Source organism: Amphiura filiformis, chromosome 9, assembly GCF_039555335.1.
Source record: "Amphiura filiformis chromosome 9, Afil_fr2py, whole genome shotgun sequence".
Lineage (NCBI taxonomy): Eukaryota > Metazoa > Echinodermata > Ophiuroidea > Amphilepidida > Amphiuridae > Amphiura > Amphiura filiformis.
The window spans coordinates 44,781,547-44,788,291 of NC_092636.1; positions in this window are offsets into that span (position 1 = coordinate 44,781,547).

The following is a 6,745-nucleotide window of genomic DNA, read 5'->3' on the forward strand; positions in this document are numbered from 1 at the left end:
AAAGTTGATGACAGATCACAGCATGCACAGAATGAAAAGTAATAAGAGTTATAATTGTTTGAAAATAATACTGATGATTATTTTTCATACCGTAAAGGTTCACCTAATGGCGCTATGGGTTCCCATATGTGGAATTTGGTCCTCCTGTAGAATTCCCACCAGCAAATAAGGGCACAGAACCTTTATTCTTTGCGGGATATCAGACGAGGGAGCCCTCTATTTGCACATGCAATTTGCCTCAAGGCAATTAAGGAGCCCAAGTGTGCCATTAGGCAAATCTTTACAGTATACAAGGCCTTTGGTAATGTGTAATAGTTGCACAAATAATATTGCTTAAACAGGAAGCCCTGCTTGGCCAGTTCTCCACAGAAGAACTGACTTACACCTGTTACTTTGATGACAGACAGAACAGATTTTACATGGATACATTTCAACCTTGACTAATTCCCTAAGGAACTTGAACCAGAAGTGGGGCTTCCACTTTAAATGGGTTTCTTGCCAACATTGTGAAATTCAATAACACCTAAGTATTGTGGTCTGTTTTATACGTTAAATATTGATAACTTTATGATGCTATACACCTGTGCATAATTCAATTGACATGTTGATCAGATTCAGGTATATGATGAGTAATTGTAACCATGCGGTATAGGCTCAGTAAGTAAGATGAGTTATTTTGATGTAACCAGCCATATCCTGGACATGAGGAAATGGTGTATTAGTGTCCTATATCCTCGATTTTCTGAGTAATATTACTCAGAAAATCAAAATTGCAAATAAGAAAAGTGTACAAATGACTTAGGCAATTAGCGTAGCAGGCTGATGATATGTGACACAATCTGGTCCATGGGGCCAAAGGCGACAAATTTGAAATTGAGATAAAGGCAAAAATATGGAGTAAAAAACAATAAAATACATAAGAAAATAGACATCACAAAACTTCAGAACTTTAGAACCAAGTTTGCTAGACCTTTGGTGTTTTCAGTATATGATGGCCTAATGTTTGTATTTAAGGTAATAGTTATAGTAACTCAATTTTAAAAAATGCCTCCTTTGGCCCCCATGGACCAGATCGTGTCACATATTGCTTTACTTCATGCAGTCAGCGACATCAGCGTGCTGAGGCAGCAGTTTCATGCAGGCATTTAAGCTGTATACATAGCATCTCTAAAAGCGGGCATGTGCATGTTAGCGCTTTGAGTAATTACTATGTGATTTGAAGCTGCGCACTTAGCCAAAATTACTGTGATTATGTACATGTAGACCTATATAAGTTCCTCCTGCTATATGGTTGTCAAGTGTATGTCCAAACAGTAAATTCAACTTTACTTCCAAGTCAAACAGGTTCTTGTTATCATATATGCAATCTGTTTTAGTGCAAAATTTGCACAGGTTGGTGACGAGGTAGCACCAAATATGTGATGCGATCAAGCAAAATCAGTCGGAACTCAGAAATATTGATTTTGAGATATAGCCAAATAAAGGAAATATTTCCTTTTGTTTCTTCTTGTTTTGGAAACTCTTTAATTGCTCATATCTTTGGAACTGGTTGTTCAATTTCAATGGGGTTTTCTGCAAAATCCAGCTGTGTAAATGTTTTTTACTATCCTGTAAGAAACTGAAAATTTATTATTGCCGAGTTCCGACTGATTTTGCTTGATCGCATCACATATTGGTACTGCCATTCTATAATCTTGCAGTGATAGGTTTAAAAGCTCTGGCTAGGGATCCCAGAGCTAGCAGAAAATGCACAAATTGGGGTCCCAACTATTCCTCTTAATAGTACTGTATTGGGTTTCCCAATATACTTCGGTATACACTGTACATGGTATTTAATGTACCCAGTACATCTTGTATTTGAGCACTGTTTCATCTCATCACATCGTGATGACTTGTTCTGATCATGCCAGCAATACAGAGAATGTTGAGCGTGTTGAATGAACGCCACCAGCCACCCTCCGGTAACAGAAAATGCAAAAATTATGCCAAAATTGGGGTCAAAACTATTCCTCTTTATAGTACTGCATTGGGTTTCCCAATATACTTTGGTATACACTGCACATGGTATTTAATGTACCCAGTACCTCTTGGATTTGAGCACTGTTTCATCTCATCACATTCTGATGACTTGTTCTGGTGACACCAGTAAAACACCGAATATGTTGAGCATGCTGATGAACACCACCAGCCACCCTCCGGTAACAGAAAATGCAAAACTGATGCAAAAATTGGGGTCAAAACTATTCCTCTTTACTGCATTGGGTTTCCCAATATACTTTGGTATACACTGTACATGGTATTTAATGTACCCAGTACATCTTGTATTTGAGCACTGTTTCATCTCATCACATCGGTAACAGAAAATGCAAAACTTATGCAAAAATTGGGGTCAAAACTATTCCTCTTTATGGTACTGTATTTGGTTTCCCAATATACTTTGGTATACACTGTACATGGTATTTAATGTACCCAGTACATCTTGGATTTGAGCACTGTTTCATTTCATCACATTCTGATGACTTGTTCTGATCATGCCAGCAATACAGAGAATGTTGAGCATGTTGAATGAACACCACCAGCCACCCTCCGGTAACAGAAAATGCAAAAATTATGCAAAAATTGGAGTCAAAACTATTCCTTGTTATAGTACTGTATTGGGTTTCCCAATATACTTCGGTATACACTGTACATGGTATTTAATGTACCCAGTACACCTTGGATTTGAGCACTGTTTCATTTCATCACATTCTGATGACTTGTTCTGGTGACACCAGCAATACACCGAATATGTTGAGCATGCTGATGAACACCACCGGTGCTGTGGTAAGGTTTGCACATTTCAGATGGAACCACTGCCTATTTGAGTAGTGGCTCTGTGCCGAACATTCCTCCGGTGCTGTGGTAATATGTGCACATTTCAGATGGAACCACTGCCTATTTGAGTAGTGGCTCTGCGCCGAACATTCCATCCTGTTTGGCTCACCTAAATATAATGAAATATGGAAACAATAGGAAACATTAGAACAAGCAATAATATGGTTGAAATATAGGCTATATGGCACTAATTCATTTTGTTATTACTTCCATGGTCTGTAGCGTACATAAGCGTAAACATAGAAGTGATAAACAGATTGGCTGATGCCTTGGCCTTTTATGATGGCGAAAGAGCCAATTGTTCCAAATTAAATGCAAATTACTATTTAATGGCAACTATTTCAAACACTGTCGGGTTGTTGTTGCCAAGTAAAGGGGAATGCTTGCAAACATCAAGCTGCATTGAATTATTGTTATATGTCATTTAAACCTACTCAGTCATATTTACCTGTTGATCTTTCGACTTTACAAAAACAATATGCACCCTTTGTCCATTGCGACGTAATATGCATTTGTCTCTCCCCGATATCAGGCCATGCTGAATGTAGTACACTTTTGCATTGATTTGTGATATAAATGACCTTCTCTGCATTGGTGGCTGCAGTGCTTGGCATTCCTTTTGGTTTCAATTTGCGGTTAGACATTGCATTTTGCTTCATTAAAGCAGCACCAACCAGGCCTTCTGTTGTCAGCTGTATGATTTGCATCCACTTGTGGATGTTCTTGTTTACATCTTCTGGGAGTATGTAATTATAATTGGTAGCTATATGAAATAGTGAGCCTCTCTGGGTTGCGGTGCACCTGTCCCAAAATGTTTTTGCATAATCCTTATGAATGAAATATGTTGACCATGCTGATGAACACCACCAGTCCCCTCTGGTGCTGTGGTAAGGTTTGCACATTTGAGATGGAACCACTGATTATTTGGGCAGTGGCTCTTAGCCGAACATTCCACCCAGTTTGGCTCACCTAAATATAATGAAACATGGAAACAATGTGAAACATTAGAACAAGCTATAATATAGTTTCGACTTTGCAAAAACATTAATTGACCCTTTGCCCATTGCGATGTAATGTGCATATGTCGCTCCCCAATATCAGGCCATGCTGAATGTAATAGACGTTGGCACTGGTTTTGTATGTACAAGGCCTTCTCTCCATTAGTGGCTGCAGTGCTTGGCATGCCTTTTGGTTTCTGCTTCATGAAAGCACTCAAAGCAGCACCAACCAGGCCTTCTGTAGTTAGCTTTATTATCTGCATCCACTTGTGGTTGGTCTTGTTTACATCTTCTGGGAGTGTGTAATGTAGCCTAGTTGAAATTAGTTGCAATGTTAAATAGTGAGCCTCTCTGGGTTTCTGTGCGGCGATCCCAAAATGCTTTGGCATAATCCTTATGAAAGAAACAATATGAGGCAGACCAATTAAATTTGTCTAAAAAAGCAGTGCAACAAATTGGGGGGAGAAGGAGGGTGAATCAATTTGGCCATGTTGAAAAGGAGCCCATGTGCGCCATTAGGCGAATCTTTGCGGTACATCACTTAAACCTACTCAGTCATATTTACCTGTTGAAATTTACAAAAACAATATGGACCCTTTGTCCATTGCGATGTACATGTAATGTGTACCTGTCTCTCCCCGATATCAGGCCATGATGAATGCAATAAACTTTGGCACTGGTTTTGGATGTTACTACAAGACCTCTGCATTGTTGGCTGAAGTGCTGGGCATTTCTTTGGGTTTCAATGTATGGTTTGACATTACATTGTGCTTCATAAAAGCAGCACCAACCAGGCCTTTGGTAGTTAGCTGGATGACTTGCATCCACTTGTGGATATTCTTGTTTACATCTTCAGGGAGTGTGTAATTATAATTGGTGGCTATATGAAATAGTGAGCCCCGCTGGGTTGCTGTGCGGCGGTCCCAAAATGCTTTGGCATAATCCTTATGAAAGAAACAGTAATTGAATTATTGTTACATTTGACTAAAACCTACTCGGTCATATTTACCTGTTGATCTTTTCACTTTACAAAATCAATATACACCCTTGGACGTCCATTGGGATGCTATGTGTACCTGTCTCTCACCAATATCAGGCCATGCTGAATATAGTATACTTTTGCATTGATTTGTGATATAAATGACCTTCTCTGCATTGGTGGCTGCAGTGCTTGGGATTCCTTTAGGTTTCAATGTGCGGTTAGACATTGCATTCTGCTTCATGAAAGTAGCACCAACCAGACCTTCTGTTGTCAGCTGTATGATTTGTATCCACTTGTGGATGTTCTTGTTTACATCTTCTGGGAGTGTGTAGCCTAGTTGCAATGTTAAACAGTGAACCTCTCTGGGTTGCTGTGCGGCGATCCCAAAATGCTTTGGCATAATTCTTATGAAAGAAACAATATATGAGGCAGACCAATTAAATTTGTCTAAAAAGGAGCTGTGCAATAATGTATGCCCACCGTAAAGTGTGCAAAAGAGAAGAAGAGTTATGATAGGAAATTGTTTACAAGTAATACTGATGAGTATTTAGGCCTTTGGTAATATGTAATATTTGTACAAATAATGTTGCTTAAACCAGTTTCTTGCCAACATTGAGAAATTCAATACCACAGAAGTAATGTGCTCTGTTTAATGTAAAATATTGATTATAGATTAATAACAGATATCCTACTTATAAAAATCAATTAATTTTAAATTTTAAAGCTTGATAAATATTAGTATTATTATTCTGTAATTAATATTACTTCATCCTTTTATCTATTTCAGCTAGCTTGTTTCTTGTTAACACCCCACCAGTGCAAATATACAAGGGACAATTATTTTGATAATATACGTACACACCTGCAACTTCCTTGAGGTAGTGGAGGAAACTTTTTAGGTTTTTTTGTTCCTGTGCCCTGGCATTGCTTCCTGATTCACTAAACTTTGGTTTTAACCAATTCCTCATCTTGTTGTATGTTATCATGCCAACTGCTGTTGTTTGAAAGTAAAACTTGAGGATTGGCCTTTCTTTGACAAGCTGACAAAAGCAAAACAACAAAACAAAACTTTTATGACCACTGTAATGAACATCTATTGATTGTTATATTTTTTGATGTATTCTGTTCTCATTTGAAAACATAACTTTGTACCAATTTATATTATACTCTGACTCAAGAGTGGCAGGGGTGGATTTGGGGTAGGTGCCCACACCCCCCCACAGCCAACCCTTTTGATGGAAAAATCATTCAATTCAGCCTATTTGAGCCATTTTAGATGCTGTGCAACTCCTGTCAAATCCTGGATCTGCCCATGTGTGGCCTCAATTTCGAGTGCTGCCAACATTGAATATTAGCAATGAGGGAGATTTTATTATTTTAATAAAATGACTCACAAAGTGAGTGTAAGCGAATGAGCCGAGTGAGCATCGTTAGAGCAACCTCCTGTTGGTGGCATTTGACTCCTGCGTTTGCAACTTTTGTTATGAGTAGTGCTTGCAAAGTTGTTTTGCTCGCTCATTGATAACCTAAAGTCTGTTTTAATTTCCCTGATGATGGAAAATACTTGCTCGCAATGGGCATTACTGTGGGGTATCACTAGTATGGCTTTCATTACTTTACTTAGTAATGGGTACTTGTTAGCTCCATTTGATTGTAATTTTTCTTTGGTACTTTCACCATCAAAATGGTGCACCTTTGGGACCACCTTCGCACTAATGTGTTGACCACAGTTCAGCTGATTTGTAAACAATGTAAGTGGGCAACAGTGTTCCATCAGCTGAGCCACAGAACATGAGGGAATAGCTTGTCTTTGTGGAATTCATCACCTGGTCAATATACTTCTTTCCACGAAAGATTAGTTTCATCATAATTAAATATGTTTTGTGGAGGC